Source organism: Gopherus flavomarginatus, chromosome 7 (genome assembly GCF_025201925.1).
Source record: "Gopherus flavomarginatus isolate rGopFla2 chromosome 7, rGopFla2.mat.asm, whole genome shotgun sequence".
Classification (NCBI taxonomy): Eukaryota; Metazoa; Chordata; order Testudines; family Testudinidae; genus Gopherus; species Gopherus flavomarginatus.
In genome coordinates, this window is record NC_066623.1 from 62,885,515 (window position 1) to 62,903,261 (window position 17,747).

A 17,747-nucleotide genomic window follows, 5' to 3' on the forward strand; every position below is an offset into this window, starting at 1 on the left:
AAGCCTGAAAGGAGAAGCCAAAAGGGAAGGAACACAGAGCTTCAGCCTGTCAGTGCAGAGTGAAGATGAAGGCATTGGATGGAGGAGTGCAGGACTTGGGCCTGAGCTGCTGGAGTTAGGCTGAGGTGGGGCACTGAGGGGCTGGAGCTAGGTCAAGAAAGGTTGTGCTGCCAGAGGGGGGCAGCACTGAGGGAGGCTGTGCAGCAGGGGAGGGCAGCACTGATGGGCTGGAGCTAGGCTGAGGGGGGCTGAGCAGCAGGGGAGGGCAGCACTGATGGGCTGGAGCTAGGGTGAGAGTGGGGGCTATGCAGCCTGGGGGGGGCAGTGGCACCAAGGGGCTGGAGCTGAGGTGAGGGGGGCTGTGCAGCATGGAAGGGCAACACCGAGGGGTTGGAGCTAGGCTGAGGGGGGCTGGGCAGCCCCAGGGGGGGCAGTGGCACTGGGGATCAGTGCACCAGGGGGCAGTGGCACCGAGGGGCTGGAGCTAGGCTGCAGGGGGCTGTCCAGCCCCAGGGGGGCAGTGGCACTGAGGGGCTGGAGCTAGGCTGAGGGGGGCTGTGCAGTCAGGGGGGTGGAGGCGCTGAGGGGCTGGAGCTAGGCTGAGGGGGGCTGTGCAGCCCCGGGAGGGGGGCAGTGGCACCGAGGGGCTGGAGCTGGGCTGAGGGGCTCCTGGAGAGGGCTGTGCAGCGGGAGCGAGGGGAGAGAAGAGCTGAGCTCCTGCTAGCTGAGCTGTCTCGCTCCCCATCGCCGGGGAGGGGGCTTCGGGAAGCCCAGTCCCATCCCCGCTCCCCCTGCCCGGCCCCGGCCATGAATATGTAACTCCCTTCTATTTCCCGAGCTCCATTGCGGAGGCTGCCGCTCGCCATATTGTGCTGCTGGGGCTGTGGCTGCTCCGGGCGCCGGAGAAGGGGCTCGGCCGAGGGGAGAGCTCGCAGCCGGTGAGTGAGGGGGCAGCGGGCGGGGCAGGGTCTCTTCCCCCGCCGGAGCTGGGGTGGCCAGAGCTGCCTGGGGATCGCAGCTCATCATTCGCCGGCTCCGCGGGCGGGGCCCCTTCGTGCCGCAAGGGGGGTTAGTCCTGGCGGCTCCCCGTGGTGGGACCCTTCGCCCCAGCAGTGGTTTAACCCCGGTCTCCCCATGCTCCGGCGAGGGGGTCCCAGGGCTCCCCACAAACGTGCCCCCTTTGCGGCGGGTGTGTTCGCTGCTCATCAGCAAGGAGGTGTTGGTGTCGGTGTTTTTCCCCGCAGCCCGAGCTGTCTGGGTTCTGCTTCCCCTGTCTCTGTGCTGGGGGCACAGACGCCTCTGTGCTTGGGGCGGGCGGGATTGGCTCCTGGTGATTATCTTGTTGGCAGTGGGTTCGTGTCAGACATGTCGGGACTTTCCTCTCCCATCGCGGCGGGTCTCGCTCAGCATCTACACAGCGCTTTGCACCTCCAGAGCGCTCTGCAAACGTTGATTAATCCCTAAAGGGGATGGCAGCCCCTGTGTGTCCCTCGATTTATTGCTGGCAATCTCACAGGGGCCGAATACACACAAAGAGCCGCGGTGCGAGGTAAATAGCGCTGCGTCGTAAGGGCGAACAACAGTGTAAACCACAGAGGGCAAGATGGGTACATGTTTTTGGGGAAGAAGCAAGAGGATGCTATTTCAGATAGCCTGGGGCAGTTATTTTTTGAGAGAGGGGTGGTAAATGTCTTGGTTTCACCTACTGGCAAAACCACTGTGCTATCATCATCTTTTTTTTGCTCTATTTTTTTTTCGTTGAAGCCATGTGCACACCTTCACAGTTGTGAGCAATGGGTATTGAATGTTTAACTGCAGGCATAGAATGGACATAATTTTCAATAGGGTATCAGAAAGACTGGGCTGAAGCAAGTCTTTTTGTCAAGGAATTGTGAGGGCTAGTGTCCACACTAACATTTACGCTGTTTCCAGTACCAATTTGACAAGACTCCTTGCTTAAAACTTTTGCTGGGTGTTCTAGTTTGACAGAACCTTTTGAGAGCACTTGCCTACCTTTTAACACCGTTTAAATTAATATATAAAACAATCCATTTTAAGCAATTTTTTTTTTTAGTTTAAATGTCTTCCTGTCCTTTTGGAGTGCATGCTAAACTCCATTAGTTGATTTTAGTATTGCCTTTTCTATAAAAATACTTGGGCTAGATTTCTTAGTCTATGAATAATCCCATTGAAGTCAAGAGAATCAAGTGGAGTAAGGTGATACCCAACACAAACAGAGGTCAAATTCTAATATCATTATTCCTGTTGGGTATTGGTGAGATGCAATGCTGCATGAGATCCCTAGTGATGGGACAGGTTTTTTAAAAAAAAAAAGATTAAAAGAATACCTCTGCATTTGAAAACATGTTACTAGTACATGTGTGAAACTATTTTTGGATCGATTGGGCAATCTCTTTAAATATGACATTCATTCTGTAACAAAGATTTGATTTATTGTAGGAATTCCTGCTAGAAGTACTGCAGCGGAATACTTTCGTGTTTTCATTATAAATTTATTTTTGTAATGTTACAGTCTGTCATTTTTATACATCCTGTCAAACTCAGAATGGGTGTATAAGTTGTCAGCCAAGACACAGATATTTTTCTTTCACAAAATGTAGTGTAAATCATATAAGCAGTTATCTTGAAGTATTATTTGACATTTAAAGATGTGTGTGTGGAGCTTTAGCCTAAATGGGTTACTTGTTGGGGGGGGTGGGATGGGGTGGAAGGAGAGTTACAGCATAGTGCCAGATCTGTGCATTTGCTAGGCATAGACATTAGTGTGAGAGTGACTGTGGGAAAGCTGCACTGGTGGCTGGGTCTAAAGCCATGTCACATGTATCTCAGTGAAATCGAAATAGGTTCAAAACTTTCAGTTAGAGCTTTGACTCTGTGATCTGACATTGATACTCATAATGCTAACAAATGTTTGTTTTCTATATTTATTCAATTTCATAATAGCAGGAGGCTACCACAGATGGTGAATTTTAGGGTGATTATTTCACTTCTTGGGTGGATAAAATGACTTGACTGTCAGTATCCTAGCTCCAACACCAACTCCGCTATAATTGCCAAGAAAAGCACTGCCTGTTGTGTCTCACTGCTTAAGTAATATGCAGAGTCCCAATGAAATATGTGGCACGCTTCCGCCTGTATCAATAGCATTTTGTGTTTTAAGAATGACATACAGTAATGTGTTGTGTTTGTGTAGAAAGATTTGCTGGCGCCTGTTGTGTAATTAGAGCAGGGTTTTGAAACTTTAGGGGCTGATGATATACATTGAGGCAGAAATGTAGTTATCAAACACTGGAGTCCCATCAGGGTTACAAATGACACAGATATCTTGATACCAGGATTATTTTGAATTCCATTAAATATTTATTTTATTCTCTCCCAACACTCACTTAAAAGAACCAAATGAAAAATCATTGTGAAACAAAGCAAGAAGAAAAGGCAGGTAAAATATATAACGTGGACGATAAAGTCAGCATATGAGTCACTTTTTTTTTAAATGAAACCCCCCTCCCAAAAAAGAAAGAAGGGGAAAAAAATAAAGTCCAGACACAGTCTGGGTTAGCTAAAACACCAGTATAATAATTAATCAAGACATTCAGGAAAAACAGAGGAATCAATGTAAAGTGAGTCACTAATGCTTCACATAGTTCACGTAAAGCATGGGTGGAATTTCAAGTGCCTGCTTTTGATTGACTATGGGGCAAGAAGAAGGGTTGTTAAATCTGATTTTTTATTTTTTGTGGGGAAGATTAACTGATCTGTGGAGAAGCTTATCTTAAATTAAAATAATTCAGTGAAGAATGAATAGAGTTCAGCGTCATCGTGCTGCACAGTCTTGTAGCAATGTAGAAATATTCAAAGAATTGTGATTTCTCCCCCCCTCCCCACTTTCCACCTCTGGATTGCAGTATACTCTTGTGAGCAGTTTGATTGAGCAAGAGCAGCAGTATTCTTTTCTTTTACAATTTTTTTTTTAAAACCTCCTCCCTTCCACCGCACGGGGTTAAAGTTAAACTATTTCAGATCATTACTGGGTTTAAACCTGGTGTAAATATTGTCAGCCAAGATATATGTGGTGGGTGAGAGGCCTGAAATCCTGTGTATTACTGTTGGTTTTGGCCAACCACTAGATCAAAGTTTTCACTTACCAAATGTGATAAAAATGTAAATGTAAAGCAATTATATATAAGGTTGAGTTATTTGACTTTTAGAACTTCTCTTATATATATTCAGGCAATGGAATGTCTTTTTCTTGTATGCAATAAAAGTTATATCACTTTCTGGTTTTCTGCCGATGATCTGACTCACTGTAGCTGATAAGTTCTTGAGGAATAACCTGCTAATTCTTGTGGTTAATTAAATTTTCTGTAGATCGACAAGGTGGGTCTCACCAACAGAAGTTGATCCAATAAAAGACATTACCTTATCCATCTTTTTTTTCTAATATCCTGGGAGCACCATGGCTACAACATACTACATTCTCTGTAGTCTGTTAACTCGTATCACTGGTGATCAAACTGAGTGTTAGATATGATAATAGTGGATTATATTGTATAAATTGTATGCTGATTAGGCAGATTTTAAAGCAGTGTTTCTCCTGATAGTTGCATGTGACCGAATCTCAGCAGCTTGACTGAATCTGCTTGAAATGAGCAGCTTGATGCACCTCACTGCTGTGTACCTAAGGGTTTGCTACATATAGAGAAAGTTCCTGGGTTACTCAGGTAAGCCACTTGGTTAAGCTAAACAGGAACTAAGCAACCTTGTTCTGGAATAATAGTGTCCACAAATGGAGCTGGACAAGAATAGCTAAATTCACAGCCTATCTTAATTAACTTTCAAATGTGGACAAGCCCTTAGATATCATTTGGAGGCTGTATAATGGGTAGGACCTCACATACTCTTGCCCTGATGCTGTTGCAAGGTTCCTGGATTCTGTGGTACTCTGGTAAAGCAGCTTGGCAATTCTCCCACAACTCCAGATAAATTTAAAAAAATGAGTCTTTTACTTTAATATGAAAATGATAAAATTGGTTTAATTCAATTCATTTGTATGTTGTCCTCCTGTTTTCAGTATTGCATACAGGCATTGTCAATATCAGACTAACTTAAGGGTTCTCAAGCTTCATTGCACCCCAATCCGCTTCTGACAACCCCATTAAAACAGGGTTGTGACCCACTTTGGGGTCCCAACCCACAGTTTAAGAACTGCTGGACTAACTGCATCATAGAAGTTGGGGAAAGCTAGAGACTTTGGCAGCTGGATTGAGGATAGTTTGTGACTTTTGGTGCCAGTGGAGGTGTGGGCGGCGACTGTTTGGATTGTTGTGTAAGCAAGTCAGCTGTGTATTTCTGCTAAAATAATCAGCAGTGAAATTGTTAACAATATTGACATTTAAATTGTCAGAGTTCATATATATTATAAGACCAAAAATGCCTGTGATCATCTTGTCTGACCTCCTATATAATGCAGGCCATAGGATTTCCCTGAATTGATTCCTGTTTAAACTAGAGCATATCACTTAGAAAAACATCCTTATTGAGTTGAATGGCCAATTTATACCTCCCAGAACTATTGTTTCAGGAAGATAACACTAACTTGGTTAACTTAAAAAAATGAGCCAAGCGTACTGTGAGGGCTAGAATGGTCTTTAAAAGTGAAAGCTGTGATTCTGAAGCACAGCTCTGCCACAAGGGGTGCATTCCACAATGGGGATACATGGGGCACTTTTGGGTTAAAGTCCCCGACAGTATCATATGCATTACTAGCAGTCTGAATTAAAGGCTGAGTATGTACTGTTTTCCCAGCACTGCCCCATTCTAAAAGTGATGAAGTGCATTTCTGGCTAACGTTTACTCTATTTGTAACCTGCTTTCTTATGCTTCACACTGTATTTATTTATTTATTAAAGAAAAGAGCTTATTTTAAAAATATGAGTATGTTAGTTGGATAAGGGGGGTCTTTCCTAGCCTGTATGATGTATTTATCCAACCTCCATCATAGATTCAGATTCTCAAGAATCTAATATCTTTGTTTTGTTTATTTTCTTTAAAAAAAAAATTAGCCCTTATGATGGTTGGTTGGCAGTCATGCACAGAATGCAGATATAGTAGCATGCCTTACTCATGTACACGAATACTAGAATTTGGCACACAAATCTGCAAACAAGGGACAGAAATGACAGAATATTAAATGGTAGCCATTTCATAAAGGTCTTATTTGCTTCATCTTTGTGCAGAACTTCTGTTGACCTCCTTGGGAGAGCTGCTATGGATTGTGTGTAGCATATGAGCCTTATTCTGTATCCTTAGCTCATCAACCATAATTAAAAATATAATTTAGCTCTAGCCACAAAAGGCATGAAAACTCCTGTTTTGGATAATCTAGACTGTAATACAAAGGTTGATCCAGTTCCCACTGATATCAGTGCCAATACTTTCATTGACACACATGGAGTTAGATTTCGGTCCTTCATGGTGTGTTTTTGTTTTTTAAATTAGCTGTGCTCTAAATCCTTATGTGCATTTAATACCTTTTGAGTTCAAGTGCTGGTCTCATCTGTCAGCCTGGACCAGCAGTGATGACTGATAGGATAGTTTGTTTCTGTAATGATTCTTCATTTCAGTTTTGGCACAGAGCTTTAATCATGTGTGACAGCTTAATATTGCTTTTAGACAAAATACAGACACCATATAAGTATAAACGTCAGTTCATTTTAGCTTGAATAGTAGGAAGTTTCTGAACTGTCTGTTGCATTAGTAAAGCTGAAATTTGAATTATTTGTTTTAACTGAAAGGGAGAGATTTTCGGTTTTGTGCTAGAATTTTTTAAAACCTCATCTTGCTTTAGTTTTAGTAATAGTCTTGTTGAAAAATTATTGAACTTGAGTATGCATAAATATGGAAATTCCATATCAGAAATACGGATATTGGAAGTCGAACCCAGCAACTGCCTCCATCAGCTTCTCCTGAGGGAATTATGTACCTAAAAATTCTGTACCAAAAAAATTAAGTTATACAAACTTTTTTTTTAATTCTGCAAATTTTATTTGTCAGTGAATAAATGTGGCTCCAGCATGGCAGTGGGGAGCACAGGCTACTTGCTGCATTAAGGTGGGAGATCATCCTGAAGCCCTAACATTCTCTGATACAGGGACTCGGCAGTGAGTCTGCACCTGATCCTGACACAGGGTAAGGGCTGGGCCTGCCCCAGAAACACCCCAGGGCCTTGCCCCTCTGTGCCAGGTGCACCAGCCCAGCAGGATCCAAATGTGGAGGGGCATAGTATGGGGGAATCCAGGTGTGGGATGAGAGATTTCTGTGTGGGGCAATCTGGGTGCGGGTGGCTCAGTGGACAATCTGGATGCACAGGGGCTTGTTGCGGGGTTCTGGGTGCAGGGACAGTGGAATTCTGCAGGGGATCCAGGTGCAGGTGGTTGGGGCTCAGCTTGGGGGTCTGGGTGTGGGGGGCAGAAATGGGGGCAGATGCTGGGGGATTGGGGCTTGATGGGGTGGGGGTCCAAGTGCAACTGGTTGGGGATCAGTGGGGTGGGGGTCTGGGTGTGGGAAGCTGAAGGGGGTGTCCAGATGTAAGAGGGTAGGGCTTGTCAGGGTGAAGGTTCAATGGGCCTGCTTAACGGGGGAGCCACAGCTGCTTCCGAGGGGATGCCACATGCCGGGCTCCTGGTTCCCCCTGCAATTTCCCTATTCCCTTTTCTTCTCCTTCCCCCTCCCCTCATTCCTGCATTCCCCTTCCACTGCCCTATTCCACCCCTTTCCTTCCCTGCTATCGCTTTCCCTCACACACCTCCTTACCCATCCCCATTGCAACCACTCACTGTTGCACAGAAAACAGGAAGGCTCCCAGCACATAGAAGGGGAGCACGACTGGCACTAGGACCCAGAAGGCGGTGTTCAGCTGCAGATTCAGTGGAGCTGAGACCCAGGGCTTGTCTACATCACAAAGTTGCAGCGCTGGTGAGGGGGTTACAGCGCTGCAACTTAGGAGGTGTACACATCTGCAGGGCATCACCAGCGCTGCAACTCCCTGTTTGCAGCGCTGGCTGTACTCCCGTTTTGTCTCGGGTGTAGAGGATCCAGCGCTGGTGATCCAGCGCTGGTAATCAAGTGTAGACACTTACCAGCGCTTTTCTTGACCTCCGTGGAATAAGCAGGTATCCCAGCATACCTGAGGAAGCCTCTGGTAATCAAGCAGGTCTCCTTCCCCGGTTTGTTCTCGCGTTCCCTGAACCCCCGAGCAAGCAGGTCTCCTTCCCTGCGGTTTGCTCTCGTGTTCCCCGAACCCCCGTGCAAGCAGGTCTCCTTCCCTGCGGTTTGCAGGGTGGTTCGGGGAACGCGAGAGCAAACCGCGGCGAAGCTGGTCTCCTTCCCCGGTTTGCTCTCGCGTTCCCCGAACCCCGAGCAAGCAGGTCTCCTTCCCTGCGGTTTGCAGGGGGGTTCGGGGAACGCGAGAGCAAACCGCGGCGAAGCTGGTTTCCTTCCCCGGTTTGCTCTCGCGTTCCCCGAAGCCCCCTTGAAGCCGCCCAACAGCGCTGCAGTGTGGCCACATCTAACACCACTTGCAGCGCTGGTTGCTGTAAGTGTGGCCACTCTGCAGCGCTGGCCCTATACAGCTGTACTAATAGAGCTGTAACAACCAGCGCTGCAAAATTGTAGATGTAGACATACCCCCAGCCTCCTTCAGCTGGGAAGCTCTGAGCTTGCAGAAATGATTGAGGGTAGGGGCAGTGTGTGTTCCCCATGCCTCACTTCTGGAGGGAAGCAATCCCCCTCCAAAAAACTGCGCCCATGGTTGTCCTGCCTCCTCCCCCTCCCCCAGCTTCCCTTTGCTTCCCTGCCATTTTCCACAGGGAAACACAAGAATTCTGTGGGGTGTTTTCTGCAGGCGCACAGTCATGCAGAACACCCCCCACCCCCTGGAGTAATCAGCACTGGTTCAGTTTCAGCAGCATTCTTGGTATGGATATATTATTAGGATGGCCCTGTCTACAATGGCAAGTTTCTGACCAGTAAAGCAGCTCTCTGTGCTGTAACTCCCGAGGTGTACACACTGCGAAGCCACTTAAGGTATGTCTGCACTACGGGATTATTCCGATTTTACAGAAACTGATTTTTGGAAACAGATTGTATAAAGTCAAGTGCACGCGGCCACACTAAGCACATTAATTTGGTGGTGTGTGTCCATGTACCAAGGCTAGCATCGATTTCCGGAGCGTTGCACTGTGGGTAGCTGTCCCATAGTTATCCCATAGTTCCCACAGTCTCCCCCACCCATTGGAATTCTGGGTTGAGATCCCAGTGCCTGATGGGGCAAAAAACATTGTTGCTGATGATTCTGGCTACATCCTCTCTCACCCTCTGTGAAAAGAACGGCAGACAACCGTTTTGAGCCTTTTTTCTTGGGTGATCTGTGCAGATGCCATGGCATGGCAAGTATGGAGTCCACTCAGCTCAAGACAGCGGTCATGAACATTGTAAACACCTTGCGCATTATCGTGCAGTTTATATTGAACCAGGACCTGCAAAACCAGGCAAGGAGGAGGCGGCTACGGCAGCACGGCGACACGATTGATGATGACATTGATATGGACACAGAATTCTCTCAGACCGCGGGCCCCGGTGCTTTCGAGATCATGCTGTTAATGGGGCAGGTTCTAACCATGGAATGCCGATATTTGGGCCCGGGAAACAAGCACAGACTGGTGGGACCACATAATGTTGCAGGTGTGGGACGATTCCCAGTGGCTGCGAAACTTTTTCATGTGTAAGGGCACTTTCATGGAACTTTGACTTGCTTTCCCCTGCCCTGAAGCGCCAGAATACCAAGATGACAGCAGCCCTCACAGTTGAGAAACGAGTGGCGATAGCCCTGTGGAAGCTTGCAATGCCAGACAGCTACCGGTCAGTCGGGCATTCCCTAACTGTGGTGGAGCGATAGATGGAACCAGTATCCCTATCATGGCACTGGAGCATCAGGGCAGCCAGTACGTAAACCTCAAGGGGTACTTTTCAATGGTGCTGCAAGCACTGGTGGATCACAAGGGATGTTTCACCCTTCGCTTCACAAATATTGTGGAGCGTACAGCACAGGGCTACAAGCATAGGAATATTGTCATTGACCATGTCCAGGTTCCCATACAGGCATTGCCAGCGGGCTTTTAAATAGCCAAATGCACACTCAATGGTCATTCTCCACTTGGTCAGTCTTTTGTTGAACCACTCCTTGCTGTTGAGTTGCCCCATGTGTGGCTTCATAAGCCATGGCATTAAGGGGTAGGTGGGGTCTCCCAGAATCACAATGGGTATTTCAACTTCCCCAATGGTGATCTTCTGGTACGAGAAGAAAGTCCCCTGCTTGCAGCTTCCTGAACAGGCCAGTGTTCCGAAAGATGTGCGCATCATGCACCTTTCTGGACCAGCCTGTGTTAATGTCCATGATCCACAAGCGCCTGGAGAACCCTAGAGAAATACCGCTTGCGATTAATGTACTCTGTGGCTAGGTGGTCTGGTGCCAGAATTGCAATGTGTGTGCCATCTGTCGCTCCTCCACTGTTAGGGAAGCCCGTTTGTGCAAAACCATCCATAATTGCCCAGAGTCACGGTCTTTCGGAACAGGATATGATTAATGGCCCTGCACACTTCCATCAATATGACTCCAGATAGCTAAGGGTTAATGTTCTTTTACCTGTAAACGGGTAACACCAGTAACCTGAAACACCTGACCAGAGGACCAATCAGGAAACAAGACTTTTTCAAATCTGGGTGGAGGGAAGTTTGTGTGTGAGTTCTTTGTTCTTTGTCTTGGGTCTGACCCTCTTGGCTATGAGAGTGATTTTTCTATCTCCTGGCTTTCTAATCTTCTGTTTCCAAGTTTTAAGTACAAAGATAGTAAGACAATAAGGTTTATATTGTTTTCTTTTGTATTTACATGTGTGTAGTTGCTGGAATGTGTTAAATTGTATTCTTTTTGGATAAGGCTGTTTATTCATTTTTTTCTTTTAAGCAAATGACCCTGTATTTGTCACCTTAATACAGAGAGACCATTTTTATGTCCTTTTCTTTCTTTTTATATAAAGCTTTCTTTTTAAGACCTGTTGGAGTTTTTCTTTAGTGGGGACTCCAGGGAATTGAGTCTGCAGCTCACTAGGGAATTAGTGGGAGGAAGAAGTCAGGGGGAAAATCTCTTTGTGTTAGATTTACTAAGCCTGACTTTGCATACCCTCTGGGTGAGGGGGGAAGAGATTAGCTCTCGGTACTTCTGTTTTCCAGGACTGGAAACAGGGAGGGTGGAGTCCCTCTGTTTAGATTCACGGAGCTTGCTTCTGTATATCTCTCCATGAACCCAGGGAGGGAACACCTGGAGAGGAGGACGGGGAAGGGAAATGGTTTATTCCCCTTTGTTGTGAGACTCAAGGAATCTGAGTCTGGGGGTCCCCCAGGGAAATTTTTGGGGAGACCACAGTGCACCAGGCACTGTATAGATTCCTGGCTGGTGGCAGCTTTACCAGGTCCAAGCTGGTAACTAAGCTTGGAGGTTTTCATGCTAACACTCATATTTTGGACGCTAAGGTCCAGATCTGGGAAAAATGTTATGACAAGGTGGTCTGGTGCCAGAATTGCAATGTGTGTGCCATCTGTCACTCCTCCACTGTTAGGGAAGCCCGTTTGTGCAAAACCATCCACAATTGCCCAGAGTCATGGTCTTTCGGAACAGGATAAGATTAATGGCCCTGCACACTTCCATCAATATGACTCCAGCAGTCGACTTTTCCACTCCAAACTGATTAGCGACCAATCGGTATCAGTTTGGAGTAGCCAGCTTCCACAGTGCAATCGCCACCTGCTTTTCTAGCAACAAGGCAGCTCTCATTCTCATGTCCTGGTGCTGCAGAGCTGGGGTGAGTTCATCACACAGTCCAATGAATGTGGCTTTCCTCATGCGAAGGTTCTGCAGTCAATGCTCATTATCTCAGACGTGCATGACGATATGATCCCACCACTTGGTGCTTGTTTCCTGAGCCCAAAACTGACGTTCTACTGTGGTCAGCGCCTCCGTGAATGCCACAAGCAATCTTATGTCATAGCTACTTCATGTGGCAAGATCAATGTCGCACTCCTCTTGCCTGTGTAGTTTAAGGAATAACTCCACTGCCACTCATAGGGTGACCAGATAGCAAGTGTGAAAAATCAGGACGGGGTGGGGGATAATAGGAGCCTATATAAGAAAAAGACCCCAAAATTGGGACTGTCCCTATAAAATCGGGACATCTGGTCACTCTAGCCACTGATGACGTGTCGATCAGAGCAAGCAGTATACTGGTCAGCAGTTCGGGATCCATTCCTGCAGCCTGAAAGAGGCAGGGCGCGCAATACACAAACTGTTGAAGGGTGGTGCTAAATGATCGAAGTACAGGGATTGCTGGGATGCGAAGCAGTAAATCACAGGGCATTGGGACTGGATCCAGGATGCCCCTTCGCCTTCCCACAAGTCTTAGCAGCAAAAGAGAAAGAGGTGCTCTGTAGGATAGCTGCCCAGAGTGCACCACTCCAAATACTGCTGCAAGTGTGAACACCCCATTCTGCAGGCAGCTGTCAGTGTGAACGAACAACAGTGTTTTCCTTCTGTGCTCTCTGAGCAGTGCTGTAACTGCTGGCGCTGTAACTTCACCAGTGTAGATGTGCCTGATGGCTAAGACCAGTGAATTCTGAAGTGAGTTTAGCATGGAATTCCACTACATGGCCAGTGATCATGTGAGAGCTAAACTTTGGAATGAGTAGATTGCCAGTGCTGGACATAAATTGAATATACAGCTAGACCACCTTAAGAATCTAGATGGAGATTGATCTAGGTAGTGCTTGATCTGCAAGGAAGCCATGTCCCTTTGGGATTTGCCAAAATGAAATATGAAAACTAGTGAGAATTAGCATCCTTGTGAATTTAAAGGCATTTGGGGTCACTTTAAAAGCAGGTGATAATACAGTCAAGGTGCATTGTAAGTGGAGTAAACCAATTTATTATAATTCTGCATAGCTGGAGAAGATATTAGAAAGAGGGATCAAAACAGTTGTGGGGGTTGGGTAATGACACAAAGAATTTTTTATATGGAAAAGAACAGAATTATCCAAAAGACTGCATACTAATGCAGACTGGGTATGTTAAAGGGCATACAGAATCATCAGAATAAATTTGAGCTCTGTTGGTGAGAATGACATTCTCTTTAATGCGTTGAGTGTGTAACTTCTCCCTTTTTATGAAATGTTATTGAAATTAGTCTGATGCCTATTAATAAACAGAAGAAAAAGAGAAATATAAAACTTGAAATCACCTGGCTTTAAAAACGTGCTGCTGTCAAAGTCCTTTAGAAACTATAAAACAGACTTAGGAATGATGGGCACAATTTTTAATTCTTTAACAAATAATGCAGTAATTGTTCTCTTGACACCTAAAACAGGAGCATTGCCTCTCTTTTGGTTAATGTTAACAGTGGCAATTTGCCCATCTCTGGTTTGTCATTGCATATTCCTGGGGTGTGTATGCGCGTGCGCACGGGCAAATGCTAATTAAGCAACTGTAAGAACATAACTGTCAAACTCAGATGTTTGCTAATACAAGGTTGAGCAGCTTAAGAGAGAGAGGCTGGAAATATTGCTGCACTCTAGAGAATACTGATCAGTATATTTCGCTGCCAGTAAGTTGTGAAAAGACAATTAGCAGGAAGTTTCTAGATCTTAATGCACCAGGCAAAATGTGTCAGCTCCTGTTCTCCCTTTCAAGAGAAGGAATATAATAAAGAAATCTTGTGCTACTGAATCTCTGGATCAATATTTTGTATTCCCCACTATCAGATATCATCTGGAGGGCTTTCCTAATAATAGTTTCAGATGTGCTACTGGATTTTCAGAAGCATAGTGTTGAAGAGAAATACTAATTGATTTTTTTTTTTTATTGGAGGCGGTTGTGGATGATCAGGGATTTGGGGGCTGGCTAACAGTAGATTTAAAAATTCAGAACAAGTATGACCAGGAATATAGAAGCATACTGAAGAACTAATCTCCTCTAAAACAACCACTACTATCAAGGGTGTCTGCCTTTAGATTGGTTTCAGAGTAGCAGCTGTGTTAGTCTGTATCCACAAAAAGAGCAGGAGTACTTGTGGCACTTAGAGACTAACAAATATATTTCAGCATAAGCTTTCATGGGCTGCAGCTCACTTCTTCTGATGCTGTAAAGCCTTGTGATCCTTTTGGACTTCTCAGTTTTATTGGGTGTTTAATCATACAATTTCCGTTAAGGCATTTCAGTGTTTGTGGTTTTGTGTTAGATTATACTGATTTTTAAATACTGTATCTGTTTTCCCCCTCATGGTGTCACTACAGGGCAGAATTAAGATTAATGTATGAAAGTGGAGTTATGACACCCACACAACAAATTTGGTTTTCATTTCAGCGTAACCTTAACTTGGAATTCCTGAATTTATTATGCTTATTCTGGGGGATAATCACAACAACGCTGTAATGTGCTGAACCCTAAATTATTGATATGTACTCTCAAGCTTAACTTTATCTTAATGTAGTCTCTGCTAAAGGAGAAACTTTCAGTTATGGAAGAATAAAGTGGTGCTAATGGTGCTAGTGGCAGAATCGGAGCAGATGGGATGGGACCATAGAGAATGACTATGAATCTTTTTTTAAAAAATAACAACAAAACACCTCAAGTGTGGCCTGTGGACAAGATTTCAGTGAGATTTTTATTTTATGGGCAGTTGAGAGAATTTTGTTAAGATCGTTAAGAACAAAGGAAAAAGTCTGTCTTTTAAGGACCAATTTTTAGAATTACTGTTAACTTATAAACTAATAGATTTACTTGTAAATTCTCAGAAAGAAAATCATCCTATAGTTAAAGTGCTGTAACTTTAGGGAGGATACATCATTTTTCATAAGAAGTTGAATTCCTGCTTTAAGTGTAAACCTTAGCTCAGCCTTAAGTATGAAGTTTAGCTGGCATCTCCATAATAAAGCTAATACCTGTACATAAATGGTACTTGCTAACTTGTGCCCTTGGATATGAATTGAACATCTAGCATTCACATGAGTGGGAGCTATATGTGCCTATCTGAGGTCAAATATCATCTGTAAATGCTTCATAAACTGTTTTTCCTTTGTTCATATAGATTCTAATCTTTTGTCTGCCATGGTGGAATTTCATTGTTTTAATTGTGGTTTTTTTTTTAATTAATATATATATATATATATATATATAAAATACTCATTATTTTAATTTATATTTCAACACACACTTCTCTAAGTAGGAAAACAGAAAGTAAAGAACAGTTGTAAATGTTAGTAAAGGATTTTTATTAGGAAAGTTATTGCACCGGGCCTGTTTAGTTTTCAGTGTGCATTACACTATTTTTTAAGTGTAACCAAAACTGAAGTGATTGATTTAACATTACAAATAAAAGGGTAGAAGACTTGCTTTAAAACATAACTTTTTTCATCATGTTTAATATACATTGTACTATAGTGCTGTGTTATATTACTTGGATTAACATGCAATGATGATTCCTAGTAATATTATATTACATATATTTAGCAATATGTGAACTCAGTAATGTACTGATTTAGCCTTTCTCAGCCTTCAGTACACCTCTGTTCTTACCAGTTCCCATCTATTTCTTCTTTATGTATCTTGAAACAAAACATCCTGATTTTTCTCTCCAATTAAGAAGGAACTGGACTGATCTAGGTTGGTCAGGAGAGAGCTGAGTGGGGAACAGAATACAAATGTGTGGGAACCAAGAGTGCAGGGCTGGCGCTTCCACTAGGCGACCCTAGGTGGTCGCCTAGGGCGGCAGGATTTGGGGGGTGGCATTTTGCTGTCCTCGGCGGAAATTTGGAGGCGGAGGGTCCTTCGGCTCCGGGTCTTTGGCGGAAATTTGGCAGCAGGTCCTTCACTCGCTCCGGGACCCGCTGCCGAAGTGCCCTGAAGACGCCGAGCGGAAGGACCCCCCGCTGCCGAATGCTCAGAGGAGGAGCGCTGCCACCTAGGACAGGAAAAACCCTGGCGCTGCTACTGCAAGAGTGGCTTCTTCAATGTAGCATCTCTCTGACATTCTTATCAGCAGATGACATAAGATAATGCTGTAATGTTAACAAGTTTTTAAAATAGTTCCCTAAGCATGCTGATACACATCTGTCCACTCTTGGAAAAGGGAGGCATGATTAGCATCTTTGGCCGGCATCCAGGAATGTGTGTAGTCTTAAACAATTAACCATTCCTGTCTCACTGATCTGGGGATACTGTTACATTTCTATCCAAGACTTGAAAGGTCAATTTGCATACTCATCCCTGTTAGCAGGAAAATGTGGGCTTGCAAATGAGGGGGCCTACAATTTCTGCAGGAATTAAACTTTCTTTAATAATAAATTTTAAAAAGGCCAGGCCTTTATAGTTGTAAAGATAATCATTTGTATGTCCTCCAATGAAGTTTTGTTAATGAGATCTAGTCTGCAGAGAGATTTTACTTGTACAACTGTCAGTTATAGATTGAGTTTTTCTGTTTTTTGTTTTTTAAACCAATATAGTTATACTAGTACAACCTGTGGATGCAGTTAAACCAGCATAACTATACCTTATACTGGTGTAGCTTATTCCCCTTCCTGTATGAGAATAAGCTGTACTGGTCTAAGCACCTTTATATTGGTATAACTGTGCCTACGTGAGGGAGGTTATACCATTTCAGTGGTACATCCTTTGTTTGTAGACAAACTCCAGTGTTTGCACACACGCTGCTCTGGTGCCTCATGGTTGGTACATTCCCCAACCTGCAGTAGAGAAATTAAAAAGACCGTGATCAGTCCCATTCGGGGGCAATGCTAGAATAATTAGTTTGGGGTACCGAAGGGGTGGTAAAGACTGTTATTAGGGGAACACAGATTTTTCTACATATACTTTATAGAATGGGGATAAATAATGTTGGTAACAATTTACTTACCTTATTGCTGCTTTCAACAGGCATATCAAGCTTCAGCAAATTTGTTGACAACTCTCTTCAGCTGCAGAGACTTGGACAACTTTTTTTCAGTAGCCATGACATCTGAGTCCCTTACCTGTCACTTGTCATACACTTCCTCAGCTAGTCATTCACCCATCGAAGACACGAGAATGCCCTTTCATATGCAGCATTTGATGGAGGAATACTTGTACCAATCACACATAATTTATGCAGCTTGTGGAAGGCAAATTTGTATTTATCCCAAGAAATTAGCAGCTGCGGCAAACTGTCAATTTTGGACTTTTTCTCTTGTTCATAGCGTTCAGTTACTTTTGCAAGAGGCTTACCTCTGTCTTCACAGTGTCTATATCACATCCATAGTGTCTGCGAGTGGTTTGAATTTTAGAAAGTCAATAAAGTTTTCATACTTTGGGTTGAGGCAATTGATACCATCAGGAACACATTTATTTTCAGAACATCTGATTAAATAACTGGAGAGAACTTCAAATAAATGTCTGGTAAAAAGGAGTTTGTCCTGAAATCTCCTTCATCTGTTCTTCAGTTGAAATGTATTCCTGAAGTTTTCAAAGCAAATTTTGTACACAACTGTGTACTCCCAAAACTTTAGATGGCTTCAAATCATTTTCTGAAGCAGTGGTAATGGCTTTGCTCCATATTTCATCAAATGCCTCTTCCAAATCTCTCATGTTCAGA

General features: G+C 44.3%; 1 protein-coding gene across 1 annotated transcript in view; it reads left to right on the forward strand.

Annotated features, from left to right (window-relative positions):
• The first annotated feature begins 724 nt into the window (after window positions 1-724).
• The window catches only part of RNF2 (ring finger protein 2), a 57,701-nt gene continuing 40,678 nt past the window's right edge, over window positions 725-17,747 (forward strand). Inside the window, exon 1 of the mRNA XM_050961468.1 lies at window positions 725-938. The gene's annotated coding sequence lies outside the window, so the exon portion shown is untranslated. The remainder of the gene's footprint in view (window positions 939-17,747) is intronic.